Consider the following 16,063-nt stretch of genomic DNA (forward strand, 5'->3'; position numbering starts at 1 on the left):
TCAAACACTGTCCAAAGATTCCAGTGAAAGTAAATGGTGGGTCAATACTTTTCATCATCAACAGTGGTGCTTCGATAAATATTATGCTTGAGGAGAAATATAATGAATTGTCTCCATTACTGCAACTGGAGCCACGTCCACTTTCACCATATATAGCGCGCTGATCCACAAGCTCGCTGTATACCACTTCCCTCCTGAGGCACAGCCGGGAGAGGAAAAAAACGCTGCTAAATTGCTATTTGCACACTTTGAAACTGCTTTTAATTGATTTTTAAAACTTGTATTCACCTGCTTTCCTCAGAGCGGAGCTAGCGCTCAGAGGGAGTGTCTGAGAGAGCCTTCCTCAGCCGCCATCGGCCACGAGGAAGCGAGGGACACACCCCCTAAACCCTCCCAACAAACATGTGCATGCACAGGAAGCGCAGCGGACGAGCGCAGCGGGCGCAACGAATGCGCGCCGAAGGCGCGCATAAGGCAAGCTTGTCTGCGCTCGTCCGCGCCGAGTCCGGGCCATGGGCCAGCTCCCCTGCCCCCCCAATAATCCATCGTATCTCCTATAGTGCTGACTTCCTCCATAGTCTGAGGGACCCCTTGGACAGTCACTGTTGTCACAGATTCTTCGCCGACAACCTACCTCAACTTTGTCCAGAGTGCCGCAAACCCCTCAAACCCACTATAACTGTCAAACCACTCGACAATTTTCGGATGTTTTTGCTGAACTGCCGCTCCCTTCCCAAACATTCAGCCGAAATAATGCTGTTAATAGATGAACTCTCACCTGATATTCTGTTCCTTACAGAAACCTGGCTTTCCCTGGAAGCCGACCCAGCCGTAATAGCTGCGCTTCCTGCAGGGTTTCAAATCCTGCGCCAGGACCGGCCAAAAGGGAGGGGAGGTGGCCTGGCTATAATACACAAAGAACAGTTCAACTGCAGAGTGGTTGCTGAAACCATTCTAGACTGTGAAAGTCTTACCTTTAATATAGAACTGTCCCCCAATAAGTGCCTTTCTGGCACCTTGATTTATCGACCACCAGGCCCCCCGAGACAGTTCCACGTCAGCCTACCCACTAATGTATCCGAACGTATCATTTCTTCACCCAACTTCATCCTGTTAGGTGATTTTAACTTTCACTTTGATTCACCCTCCGACCTTACAGCTTCGACCCTAACAAGCGACCTAGCAGCTATGTTACTCTCACAACGGGTTACCCTGCCCACACACGTAAAAGGCCATTTGCTCGACCCAGTCTTCACCAACTGCATCGATCTCCTTACCAGCCGCCCCATACCCCTTCCATGGACGGATCATTTCCTGATCCCCATCAATTAGACTATACCTAAGCCCCCTGAACATACCCCCATTACTAGATTCAGGAGAACTTGGTCCCATCTAGCGATTGACAGGTGGACCAACGCACTCACAGAGACCCGTCCCATGATCACGGAGAACCCCGATTCGGCCAATCTGGCCTACGTCAACTGGATTTCCCAATCCCTTGACATCGCCCTCCCGAAAAAGGAAACCACGCTTAAACGTCCCCACAAAACTGCCCCGTGGTATACGGAGAATCTGAGAGAGAAAAAACGGTGCTGTAGGCAACTCGAAAGACGCTGGCGAATTGACTACTCAGCGGCAGATAAAACCCGTTACCGAGAAGCTATCAGTAACTACAAAAACCTGATAAAGGAAGCCCAGGCCGCCTACTTCTCGGAGAAAATTGTCCTTGCCAAATCAAAGCCGAAGGAAATTTTCAAAATCATAAATTTACTCACTAAACCCCCCCCAGTCCATCAGTGGACAAGACCGTTTCCCACTGCAACAAAGTCGCAGAATTTTTCCATCAGAAAATCAGTTCCATCTACTCTGCCTTCCCCCGGACCAATTCTCCTCCGTCAATTATGCCTCCACATCCTGTTGAGCCAACGTATAATTCCCAATCACCCACGCTGTGTCACTTTCCCCCACTGGAACCTGCCCTTCTGGAGTCCTTGGCACGCAAGGTCAAATCCGGTTCCCCCAACGATCCTGCTCCCCCAGAGATAATAATGACAGCCGCCCAAACCACCCTACCCACACTGAGGGAAGTGCTAAATACTTCCATCTCCAAGAGCACAGGTCCCACAGTCTGGAAGCAGGCCATGGTGAAGGCCCTGCTGAAAAAGCCCAGTCTGGACCCTTCGGATATGAGCAATTAACGCCCAATATCCCTGCTCCCCTGGGCGAGCAAGGTCCTGGAGAAATACATAAATCTCCAACTCACCAACTTTCTAGAAACTCACCTTCTTCTGGACCCCACCCAAACCGGCTTTAGACCCAAACATGGGACCGAGACCGCCCTCCTCATGGTCACCGAGGAGGCAAGGAAAATCCTAGATCAGGGAGGATCAGTGGCAGTGATCCTCCTTGATCTCAGTGCGGCCTTCGATACGGTCAGCCATGTCACCTTGCTGGACCGTATGGCCCAGGTTGGGATCAGGGGCAGAGCTTGGTCTTGGTTCCGGTCTTTCCTGGAGGACAGATCTTTCCAGGTGTTTGATGGTGATTCAGTTTCCACCAGCATTCCCCTGAACTGTGGCGTCCCCCAGGGATCCTCCCTGAGCCCGGCTCTCTTCAATCTGTACATGAGACCACTGGCTGATGTCGTCCGTCCGTTTGGGATTAAGATCATTTCCTACGCGGACGACACGCAGCTAGTGGTCTCCCTTACTCAGGAGACCAATCTACCTGTACGGAGCGGACTCAGGGAGTGTCTAGAGGAGGTAAAATCCTGGATGTCCTCATCATCCTTGAAACTAAACGGAGACAAGACCGAGCTTATGGTCCTCGGCAACTCGGTCTCCAGCCTCCCAACCACTCTTTGGCCACCCAGTATGGGCCCTCCACCTATCCCCAAAAATAGTATTAAAAGTTTGGGAATATGGATGGATAGATCACTCTCTTTCGATGTACAATCCACCAAACTCTCGGCCACCTGCTTTGGCATCATGAAGATGCTTAAGAAAATGTTCCCCCTTCTTCCTATGGAAGCCAAGCAAGCAGCGATACAAGGCCTGATTCAATCCCGCCTTGATTTTAATAACGTCCTCTACCTCGGAGCCCCAGAATCCACTCTGAGGAGGTTGCAGATAGCACAAAATTGTGCTGCACGTCTGCTACTTGACATCCCTCGCAGACAGTCAGTCAGATCCGGATTGGTCTCTCTCCACTGGCTACCTGTGCGTCAAAGGGTGCTGTTCAAGGCCTTATGCATAGCCCACCAGTCTTTCTGGAACTCTGGCCCCACGATCACACAGGACCTAATCCATCACTACAGGCCCAACAGGAACCTAAGATCAGATCAGTCTTTCTTAGCAGTCACCCCGAGAGTAAGGAGATCCAGAGCTGGAGGTAGGTCTTTTTCCTACAATGCGGCGAGGACCTGGAACACCCTTCCACCGCATCTAAGATCCAACTCTAACCTTACGACATTCCGCAAACAACTGAAAACCTTCTTGTTTCATTCAGCCTAACCTCCCCCCTCTCCCGTGCTTCCCCCCTCTGTCGGACCTGGTATTCTCAGCGCTTGGACGCCTCTGGGCAGCAATTCGCGCTATATAAATCCACATCAAAATCAAATCAAAATCAACTCACAGCATCGAAAATCGAAGTGTATACATGGGCTGCATCAACGCCCTTAAAAATTCAAGGTTCATTTGTAGTGACGGAAACAAAGGTCTAAGCACCTATCCATGTGCTTCAGGGTAAAGTGTCAAGTGCCTGTCTATTCAGCTTCAGCACAGCTGATGATATGGGACTGATTTCCATACACTGCAACATGACTGCTCACCATGAAATATTAAGTCAAATCCCTACATTGTTTCATGTTTAGGAAAGTTTGAGATTATAAACGTAAAGCTGCATACTAATTAGGATGTCCGTCCTGTTGCTCAAAGACCTAGACAAATTGCTTTTCATTTACAAGACGTTGTTGAAAAAATTTAAGCATGATATAATAGTCAGGGACTTGAATCCTCAGGTTCTGATGTTTATATGTATGGTTCACCTCCTAATAGCTCCAAGGTCTGGTTCATAAATTACAGACTTAATGGAGTGATCAAGTGGGGGAAGGAAAGGAAGGAAACAGCGAGGAAGGAGACCGGTCACAAAAGAAACAAAAATAATACCACAAGTCAAAAACTTCTCAGACTACTAGCTTGTCTTATATCATTACATATATACATATATATATATATATATATATATATATATATATATATATATATATATATATATATATATATATATATATTTATATATATATATATATATATATATATATATATATATATATAGAGAGAGAGAGAGAGAGAGAGAGAGAGAGAGAAAGAGAGAGAGAGAGAGAGAGAGAGAGAGAGAGAGAGAGAGATACCTGAAAAGGAAGGAGAATGTTGTCTTAAATAATTCCTGAAGCATGGATTCATAACATCCACTCTGTGTTCTTTGGTAGAGAGGAATAGATAATACAACACTCTATCAGTGGGACAATCAATAGACTGCTTTGTCTTTTCCTTAGTATTGAGGGAACCTACGAAACACACCTACCAACAATAGACATATGGGAAGTCTAACAGGGGCGGAAAGTCTTGGCAAACCTGGAACTCTCGAACAACTCCTGCTGTAGGGAAATAGAACATAGGCAACAGCCAGTAATCAACACTGGTTAATTTGCTATTTTTTACTGTAACATATCCAGTCAAGAAAATCATAGCAGATATTCAAGTGTAGAACTCTTTTCCTCCAGAGTATTAGAAGATAAATCAAGCCACCCAGTATAGTTCACTATAACCAGTTTTCCGACATTACTATGGGGTAACCTGTATTTCATCCCAGTACTCCCAGGCTTGTACTACCTCTGGAAATGCAATGTCTTGCTCTCTTACAGTATGAGCCTCAAGCCCTTGGCTTTCCAACAAAATTAGCAACAAAGTATCAATGTCAGCACTGAGCAAATAGCCACAGTTCATCAAGCACGGCAATGTCAATTCCCCAATAACTCTGGAGATATGGGGCAAGATCTTTGCTCAAAATCCTGCCCCCTCGCTTACTGCTAGCTGAAACAGGCCGCCCGTTCTACCTGCATGAGTCAAAGCCTCAACTCACCAACATGAGAGAACAGCAGGAAAACAAATTACCGCTTTAAGCGCAGCTTGCACAACAGCCAGTTTCCCAATGGCCAACATAGCATAGTAGAAAAATTAGGGTGCACCAGGCACCCTTACTGGACCGGTCTCCGTCCGAACAGAAACTTAATTCAAAATAAATGGCAAAGAGGTCCTGAACCGGAAGTTCTTTGTACGATTTCTTCCTCTGGCGCGGCCACGTCAGCGTACGGCAGAATTTCTCATGGAATCACGGGAATTGTAGTATATCGAAGGTTGGGAACAGTAGGGCGGCTTATTCTGGCAGTATTCTTTACTTATGCGGTGCTCTCAGCTGATGCGCCGCGACAATAACTGAGTAACCTACTAGTCCCACGCCATAAGTTTGTTAAATAGTGATATTGACCAAAAAAGACAGTAAAGAAGCTGTAGTCATGTGTTGACATGTGTCAGCCAAACAGGGCATTTAAACAAGAACTTTATCCAGGTCTACAGATTTCTGATGTTATAATGCAATTAAATGGTGCAAAAGGCTTCTCTTACCTTGATTTGAGTAAAGGCTATCATAAGTTGCAACTCGAAGAAAGTTGTAGGTACATTTCAACCTTTTCTACACATGTTGGTCTATTTTGATACATAAGACTAAGTGCCTGATTATAATGGTGGGGAGACCGCCACCGACAGCCTACTTTACCGCCGGCCACATTTGGATGGCGGGCGGCTGTGTGGCAGTCGGAAAGACTGACCACCATGTATATGACAGGATCAAGGAGCCTGTTAGTCCATCAGAGGCTGAGGTAATGTCTACAATGGTGGCAGTGCCTACCAGGCCCTGCAGTAGGCATTACGATGTTCCTTCCCGCCGGCCCTTTCATGGCAGTGAACACGCCATGGAAAGGCTGGTGGAAAGGGACATTGGGGTCCCTAGAGAGCCCCCCTTACCCACTAGGTCACAGCCAAGGGACCTGGGGGCCACCTATGGTGCCCCCTACATATCCCTGCACCATGTGGCAGGCACAGCATGATGCCTGCCACGTGGTAGAGATATATATGGGCTGTTTGTATTGTACTGCGGCGGGTGCCGTAGATCCCAGCACCCACTGCAATACAAAACATAGGCCATGCGACCACCACGGTGGCGGTCGCATCCTGATTTGCCCTGTGGGACCGTCACCTTGTAGGCAGGCGGTCCCAAATACAAAACTATCTTAATCGGCCCCTAAGTTTTGGTGTGTCATCGGCTGCAGAATATTTCAAGACATAATTTGACGTATCATACAGCCTGCCATGATGCGTTCAAATATAGCAATGACAGATTGATTTTCAGAGCTACATAAAAAGAGCACAATACAGTTCTCATACAAGTATGTTGTTTACTTGATGATGCAGGTTTTACTTTGATGGGGGTATGACTGCTGATCTCGCTAAAGTACAAGCGCTTTCAAATGCAGATGCCTGACAAGATGGGCCCGATTCAAAAAGGTAAACTGAGACGAAAGTCTGAAGGTACAACTTTCAGTATTCACAAAGGGCATTCACGAGTAGTAAAGTTAGACTTTTGTCTCAGTTAAACTTAAGTTTTGGTTTTAAGTTTAACTAAGACCAATACTGAGACAAAAGTCTAACTTTACTATTCATAAATGCCCTTTGTGAATACCGAAAGTCGTAAAGTTAGACTTAAGACTCAGTTTACTCTTGTGAATCCTGGCCCTACGTTTCTATGGTGCGTTCATTTCTTGGCAACGCCAGGTACTGTTCCAGATATATACAAGAGTTTGTCTCAGTATGTGCTCCATTGAGAGAGTTGACGAAAAAGAATGCTTTATTTAATTGGTCACATGAATATGAGAAAAGTTTTAAGAAAATCAAACAAGCCATTGAGAATGCTACTGAAATGGCATATTTCAATCTGGAGCTTCATATAGAGGTTGTTGTCAATGCTAGCCCGGTCAGGTTAGGTGCTATCCTTGCACAGCACAGCGGACACCTGAATACTCAAAGGCATATTGTGGCATATGCAATATGAATTTTTGTCCCAACCAGAACATGCTAATTCCCAACCTGGAAAAGAAAGTTTAGCCATTGTATGGGGCTGTGAAAATGTTCATGTATTCCTCTATTGAAATCCTTTTACTCTGGCAACTAATTATCATGCTTTGCTAACCATATTTGGCAATCCAAAGGCCAAGATGCCTCCTTGAAGGAAATGATGGGAAGTACGATTACAAGAGTACAATTATAACACTGTGCATCATCCAGGGAAGAATCAGAACCCTGCTGACTATTTTACAGAGTGCCTATACAAGGTCATGCATGATACTCCATCCAAGACGGCTTAAGGTTATATCAATTTCACTTTAAAATCAAACACACCAGCTGCCATTTCATTAACCCAGAATATCACTGCTACGAGCCATGATGGTGATATGCTAAAGTTGAAATATATAATCTCACATCACACCTTCGACCTCTCACCAGTGATGGTGAATATCAAAAATACAAAAATGCCAAAAATGAACTGTACATAACTCAGGAAGGAGTTATATTGCGAGGATTGAGAATCCTTATTCCGAACAGTCTGCAGTAGAAAGTGATTGAGGTGTCCCTCGAAGGACATCATGGAATTGTTACCACAAACCGAGCTCTACGAGACGGATTTTGGTTTCCATATCTCAGTGCTCTATTTCTGTCACATTTTTAATGTGAATGGTGCAAAATTACACAAAGGAGAGTAATGGCCTCAATTCAGAAATTTTGCATAGCACAAAATTAACAATAATGCACAAAATATCTCTGGCATAATTTAAATTTCAATGCTGAGGTAAAAAAGGAAATCAAAAACGTAACAATATAAAAAAAAACGTAACTTGTTTAGTGTATATTACATTTCATAAATTAGCATACCATTTTTACATAGAGGAATTTGACATGAAATTGACAAGAGATTTAACATGGAATTGACAAACAAGAGAGACTAGGGCATAACATATTTTGATTTAAAAAAATACCCAATTGTACCAATTATATTGTATATTTTGACAGATTAAAAAATAAGTTAAAAAAACTATTATATATAATTGAAAACATTGGATTCACAGAAGGACTAGAATATACTAGTTACAAATTGATAATAAGGTAAGCATTCATCTAAGATCTAGACATTTAGGGGTGTATTAGGATGTCGGGCAGATCACCACCACCTGCATGGCGTGGTGAGCCGCCTGACAAAAACCTCCGCCTGCGACCCATTTCCCCCCTGCCATATTAGGATGGCTGGGGGGACCATGGCAGATGGAAAGACCGTCTGACGGTTTTCCACCGGTCACACAGGTGACCGGGCAGAAAAGGGGCCTGATATGGTGGCAGTGTCTGCTAGACACTCCCATCCATATTATGATGAAGGCGGGATTCAGCCTTTCCGTGGCGGCATTGCTGCTATGGAAAGGCTTGTGGAATTCGCAGTTGGGGCCCGTTGCGGGCCTCCTGGATGTTGTAGGGGTGGGCGGGCACACATGGGGGGTACCTATGGTACGCCCCTGCATTTGCATGGGCAACATCACAGGCACCGCGCGGTGCCTGCCACGTTGTGCATGTAAATGCACAGTGTGCAGCCACAGCATTGTGGCGGGCAGTGCTGTGTTCATTGCCCACCACAAGGATGTGGATGGGGGATGCCACCGCCACCGTGGCATCCTAATTGCCGGTGTGGGATCGCAGCACCACTGGAGGCCGGTCCCAGCACCGCTAGGGTGGCGTGTGGACGTAAGTCCGCGCGCCATCCTAATAGGCCCCATAGTTTCAAAGAATTAGAATCATAACTAAAAATGTACATAAATACCTCAATGTATTTGTTGCATGTCTCTTTATCACTGTTTTCATTTACAGGAGCAAGTAAAAAGAAAGAAAAAGAACCAACATAATTCCTTATTTTTTTTTTTAATAAAGTAGATTTAACAATAATTTTTTCCAACAGATCCAATCAAAAGAAATCGTCAAAACCATTGATAAAAAATACTTTATAACTAAAAACTGAAGTTTTCTAGTTATGGCTCCATCAGGCTGCACATCAGCTACCAATCTATGAATCCAATTATTCAAAATAATCTTCAACTCATCCGTTAACCCATTTTTTTCTTCTCCATTGTTACTCTCTGTTTCACCTTTAAGTATTCTTCAATTCATTTATTCATTCACTTGTTTTTTCCCACTTTGCAGCCTGATGGAGCCATAACTGGGTCCTTCGTGTTCGTTAGCATTATTGCAGCTTAATTGGGCGGAGCAGGGAGCAGGCGTGCACGCCCAAAAAAATGAAAAATGAGCCAACAAGGAGTACTACTGGTTGTAATGATGGATAAAATAGGTGTGGATCTCACCACCTCTGTCCTATTTGCATGATGAACATTTCCATCCAGAAACGGCGAGATAGCACCCACAAAGGATAAAAATGGAGCAGTCATAATTTGATAAACGACACAACATAAAATTGATGGTGAACTTGATGAACAATACAGGAGTTACGCTTTTCTGTCATGGATGATCACGACTATATATAACATTGCAGGGTTATGTTCCAAACTATTTAGGTACAATATAAATAGACTATGTTTTAAATTAATTGGATATAAGTAGTGAAGACAAATTCACACCTTTTTATGTGACGTTGAAAACCAGCGGTATTATGCATGGGGTACAGTCATGCACATCACATTGCATTGTGGGAGTATGAGTAATGAGGGGCTGCTCGGGTGGGGAGTGAAAGATCAGACGTGATCATTTGTTAGGTATTTTGGGGAACTAAAAGTGAAGAAGGAAGCAGTTTAAAACGCTCTAAGTAGGTGAAATCTGGCCCACAGTTTGAGTCCAAGCATAGAAGGTACTTAATATGCACAGTAGAGCAAAAAAGTAGAAATCCAGTTCGCAGTTTAGTTGGCACCAAGGCACGTGACAGATCTCTTGGGGGAGGTTATAGTGTTCAAGTAGAAGGAAGACCATTGTGCGAGGGCTCTCCATGGGTGATGGAACGTTAAAACTTTGATGTGGAATGACATTGAGTAATGTTTCTAAGAGGTTCGAAGAAAACATGTCACGGTCAGCATATTATACAACTGTTGTGTTTGTTTAGGATTAGAGCTAAAGGTCAGAGTGGTAAAATAGGGGGTCACTCATGAACTTTAAAGTATGGACATTTAGTTATAAGAGGCAATGTTTCACTGACAAGCCCGCATTTGAATTGCAGCGAACGCTGGGCTTTACTTCTACGTGCAATGTGGGAAGAATAAGGGGAAGTTTGGTGGGTGGTTTAATAGACGATTGAAGTTAAAGAAATAAGTGCTGGTGAAAGGATACGTGTTTTAGAAGTCAATTATTCGTGTATATCAAAATGACATTTTTAATCCACGTATTGTATCAAAATATTCACATTGAACAGTTGGTAATCTATTTTAAAATGATTTATTTTCTTAGATACCCCTGAAGAAGGGTGGTCCCGAAATGCATTAGGTTTTCTTAAATAAATCGTGACATGGAAACATTTGACTCGCCTGTGTTGTTGAGGAAAAGTGGGAATGAACAAGTGAATGAATTAAATGAATAGTGAAACAGAGCGAAAAAACTGGAGAAGAAAAAAACTGATAAAAGGATGAGTTGAAGATTAATTTGATTCATTGGATTAATAGATTGGTAGCGGCTGTGCAGCCTAATGGAGCCATAACTGGGTCCTTTGTGTTTGTTACCACTGACACAACACCACCAGCCCAGCAGTGTTCTCATAATATGGTGGTCAGGAAGACGCCAGCTTGGGGGTATTCTCCCAACTGCCGCAACGGTGGTCCGGCAAACTTATAATTGGGGCCTTAGTATTTTTTTATTTGTAATTAGTAATTTATAGTATCATAGTGGGTTGTTGTGTTTGTATGGGAATAGAGTGGGATGTTATTTAAATTAGAAATATTTATATTTTAATATTCATTTGTTTTCTATGGATAAAAAATGTTTTCATTGATTATTAATTATGCACTATTTGCAAGTGTTATATCATATTTTGAATATAAAATTGAAATTGACATTGTTACTTAAATATTAGTAATAGTGTGCTGCATTTTAGTAGCGGTAGTTTGTAGGGGTATAAAGTGGGAAATTAATTATTTAATAATAAAAAAAATTGTTAATTAGTTTATATTTTTTAATTAATTGTTTAAATAATTGTTAATTATGTTAACAGCTTGATACTAATCCATTTAAGTCATACTTTATTTGCAGGTTACTGAGTTTGTAGGGGAAGAGGGAGAGAAATTAAAAAACATTAAATGTAATTTAATATTTTATTTAAGTACTAATTATGTAAATGACTTAAATTAATACTGATTGTTTGATAGTTGCACTGTTTATTTATCATCATATTTATTTCACATTGTACATGTTTATTGCACTTGTATTTATTTAATCTTGTTTTACATTTCTTTTAGGTAAGTTAAACATCATATTTTTTTATAATTGATATTTATATACAATGTATTAATTGATATATATATCTATATCGTATATATCTATATATAATTGTTTAATATTTATTATTTTATGCAATTTATTTAAATGTGAGTGCTTGTAAAATTTTGTTGTGCAACACAATTTGTTACTTAAATGTCATTTGTTTTTTTATGTAATAAATGAAATAACGAAAATAGTATTGATTTCATAATTTCGTTTCTCTTTAGGTAAGTTAATATAATTTTTTCCTACTTTTAATTTATATATTACAATTTAAAAAAAATGAAAACATATATATATATATATATTTATGCATATATTTATTTCTATGGATTGTATTACGTTTTTTAACATTTTTACTAAAGGAACAGGACTATTCACATACATAATGCTTCTGAGGTCAAACAATTTCCCTTCTATTGCTTAGACTGGCCCTCCTCCCTGAGGCCAAATGGATCAGAAGGAACCCTTCCCCCTGGGCTAAATGTCATAAAAAAGAGAAGTCGACTGCGGCGCTCCCCACCCGCAGTCTCCTTGGTCCCCTGTGACACCATAACCTGGGCACAGAGGTAGTTGGCCACCAGGGGCTCCCACAAACCACTAATTCAGGCCACGAGTGAGCCTCAGGCTCCCTCAGCCCCAATGGCTTTCCGCATACTATGAGAGCGGAATTGCTCCAGCCCAGACGGAGCAGCTGTTTATGCCTGCTCCCTCTGGGTGGAAGCAATATTAGGAGTGTGGGCAGGTAAACAGACGTCTGCTTCCACCTGGTGGGAGCTTTCCCTGCTGTGCTACTGCAAGAAGGGAAGGTATGTTGGTTACTGCCCGGCAAGAGATTTAAAAATGCTCCTGCCTGGTGGGAGCAAACATATGTTCAAGGAAACGACTGTGTTCTCGAGGTGCACTCCCTGGTGGTCCCCGCGGTCAGTCCTCCCATTTTTTACATAAACTGGCTCACGAGATGGGGTCCTGTGGGCATTTAAGAGGTGCCTGGGCCCCCTCCCCTGTATAAACATATTGGCCCCAGAGGATAGAGTTCCCAGTGTCGTAATTTGGCAATTTGGCAGCACCTGAGTTAGCGTTTAGCTCAGCCACACAACCTTTTCTGTTAACTTAACTTAAGCGTACGGGGGCCATTTTGTATTTGGTGGCTTCCATTTTGTACGAACATGCGGCCTCGTGGTTAGAGTGCCCTTTTGTCCTTCCTTCATGCCAATGAACCTTCACTTTACCCGGCAACAGGCTATTTTTAGCGATGGTCAGTTTCACGCATGCGCACACACGATCTCTGGACTAGAGAGTGGTCACTCTTTAGGAATGTTCCCTTAACTGACCAGTGGTATTAAGCTCCTCCCACATGCTGGCTGTGCTCCAAAAATGTCCTTATATGTACCTAAAACTGTTCAAATGTATACCGCCTACCTTTTTATTACCTTTAAACTGTACAAAAGAGGTCGCGCACCGATGTTCGGTGTGATACTTCTTTCATTACCGAAGGGTGCTGTAGGAATGTACCACCACCCCATGGGGTCCTAATAAACTTGTCTCTTTGCATTTTCAGTTTCCGTGCCAACTTCTGTCTATGGTGTTTGAGTGTTTTTGCAGAGTATGTAGGCCTGACAGAACCCGATACCTCACCAGGGTTTTTTTAGGCTTGGGGAGGGTGGGTACCATTGCCCAATCCCCTTCATTATAATATTGTCCCCTAGGGATGTAAGCCATGTACCCATAACCCCTAAATTACTTATGAGCCGCCATCCCGGTCTGTGGCTCAGTCAGGATATTTCTTTTTGTACCATGTTGAAGCCCACGCTTAGTATTTTAATGTTACTGTGGATTCACTGATTCTCCGCGAATGCATAGCAATAAACACATTTTTGACCCCACTATCGATCTTGAACCCACCATCAGGCCTAGGGGCTACCCTTTCCCCTTACGTTTTTTTCGTTTTGTTTAGAACTCAGGAATAAGACCTATATATATTTGTGTATATTGATATATATATTTTTATAGTGAATGAAAATATTTTTAAAAAAAATGAAATTAATATAATGTAAAATCAACATTAATCATTAGTTTAATCATACTACAGATGTATAAATATATAGGAATCTTGGGACTGAATAAGAGATGTTTATTGTTACCAATTGGTACTCATTTTATCGCCCTTAGATGAATGAAAGGCTGAGTAGACCAGACAGGATTTCAACCAGTGACCATGAGGTCGAGCTCGAACACAGGTCCCTGCAGTGGACACATTAGTCCACTGGGCCACCAGACCCGGCATCCGTGTGTGTTCATATATAGCATAACAAAAACAATATTTTTGTATGTTTTTTGACGATATAATTGTCAACAATATTTAGGTAAGTAAATATCATTGTTTCCTTTTTTAATTTATATATTACAATTTTAAATTGACAACAATATTGTTTACCACAATATTATATAATGTCTAGGCGAAATATAAATGATGCTGCCATTTCCTGGGGAATTTGTGTAATTTTGGGGATTTGTTGTTCCGCATGTTAGCATTACTCGACTTTGAACTTGCCATTCATAGTAGAAATTTATGGCGAATGCCACCATTTGCATTTAAAGTTTACTGCAATGCATGGGAACTACAGCACGCGAGTGGCTGTTGTTTGTGGTTCTTTGTTTAAATGTGTTGTTGAGCCAAATATTGACACAAAGACACAAACTGCGTAAATTATAGTAAAAAAATTATTGATTTGCATTTCAAGTAATTAACTTGTTAAAGCAAATTGCACACATTTTGCACACTCATAATTTATATTAAACTGACATATATTTACACCATCAATATGACCTTAATTTCCTGTCTGCCATAAAATAAGTTTCAATTAAACATTATGTACTTTATAGGGGGTGTGGCTAACCACCAAGCTTGACGGAAGCGAGCTATCGGAGCTCTGAGCCAGGACCTGACACTACGGTGATAATCGTGGTAATCACTGGCCATCCGCACTTAACAAGCAGAGAACTGAACAACAGGAGTGTTGGGGTGTGCAGCGACCCTGAAAAAGTAAATTTCTGAGCCTGACTTTGCCCCGAAAGGGCCGGCGTTGCCCGTAGCTGAGCAGCGATTGGGGAGTGAGGGGCCTGGTGGCGCCGGCGTGGATTGAACCCCGCGTGTAGCTGGTGGTGCGGGGATACTTCCTAAAGTGCACAGTAAACCTGATTACTCCTGATTCTGGCAACTAGAGAGTCAAGGAAGAAAAGTGCACGGACAATGACATTTTTTAAAGGCACGGGAATCTCAGCAAAATCCAACATTGCAGGCGGAGCCGAATGAGGGACACCGGAGAAGAGACGACCGGCGAGGAACACTTGATCAGGGCTGGAACTTCCCTCCCAGTAATACTCTGTGAAGCTGGGAATATCGGAAGATCGGGGGGCACCCTGGCTGCCTACAGTGCAGTGGGAGGACGACTTGGCACCTCTTAGGGAATCGATTACAGCGGCACGTACAGTCATTTGTGAAGCTCCTGATACGCAGGAACTGTAAGGGCACCCCACCAGGAGTTGATAGGTGAGCAGCTTTAAGAGAAACACAAGCAAAAGTACTGAGGGTCTGCCGTGGCACAGGAGGAAAGCAACATCTGCGAGGTAATATTCACATTACGAACCCCTCAGCCATACCAGGGGAACAACAACCACTGCAGGGACAGTGAAAGGGAACACAGAACTGTATCGGGCGTGCATGTTCCTGCGACCATACTGCTGTGTGCAGATCATAGTATCTCCATCGTTACTCCGCCACCCGCAACCCCACAACTCTACAATAATACACAGACACAAAGTTATTGGAAGGTAAAATTGCAGGTTTATTTGTATACAAATAAAAGGAGGGTTATCTTACAGGTGATCCCGTTCGCCCCGCAACCCCTCGTTGCAGGGCACCTGAAGTTCAACCAAGAAAGACACCAGCGGCCATAGCCCAGTGTGGTACCTGGGGGGATTTACTCCTCCCACCGGTGAACCTATCGTCCACCAACCCCACCCGCTGAACAAGGGAGAGTGGCTCACACCTTCCCCAGCTGGGCGGAGCCTATAAAGCAAGCCTCCCGGTTATTCAGGTTTACAACCGCCCTAAAGACTAACGGGGCGCCGTCGTACTCCAAGTTCCCAAGAAGGACCCCTTGAAGCATGTATGACTTATGCACTGTGCGCTTAGCACTGGAGGCTTCAGGTCCTGTTCCTGTGCCTTTCCTGTGTCGGGATCACCCTGTAACTCTTCCACAGCCCTGGGTGTGGCACCCGCTGCACCCAGAGCCCCCACCACTTAGCCCCTTGTATCTCTTCCTCATTGCACCCGGCTGCTTCTAGCGCTTAACCCAGATCTAGCAGGAAAAAATTCCATGCCTACCTTCGAGCAATGCACCCCGTGCGTGCAGCCGGCCGTGTCCTATGAA

The 16,063-nt window shown here is 43.3% G+C and overlaps 1 long non-coding RNA gene across 4 annotated transcripts in view; it reads left to right on the forward strand.

Moving 5' to 3' along the window:
* The window catches only part of LOC144827127 (uncharacterized), a 229,286-nt gene that overhangs the window by 159,146 nt on the left and 54,077 nt on the right, over positions 1-16,063 (forward strand). For all 4 annotated transcript variants that reach the window (XR_013610032.1, XR_013610033.1, XR_013610034.1 and 1 more), the window contains one exon: positions 13,800-13,993. This is a non-coding gene — a long non-coding RNA (uncharacterized LOC144827127). The remainder of the gene's footprint in view (positions 1-13,799; positions 13,994-16,063) is intronic.

The sequence above is a fragment of the Lissotriton helveticus genome, chromosome 4_1, assembly GCF_964261635.1.
Source record: "Lissotriton helveticus chromosome 4_1, aLisHel1.1, whole genome shotgun sequence".
Classification (NCBI taxonomy): domain Eukaryota; kingdom Metazoa; phylum Chordata; class Amphibia; order Caudata; family Salamandridae; genus Lissotriton; species Lissotriton helveticus.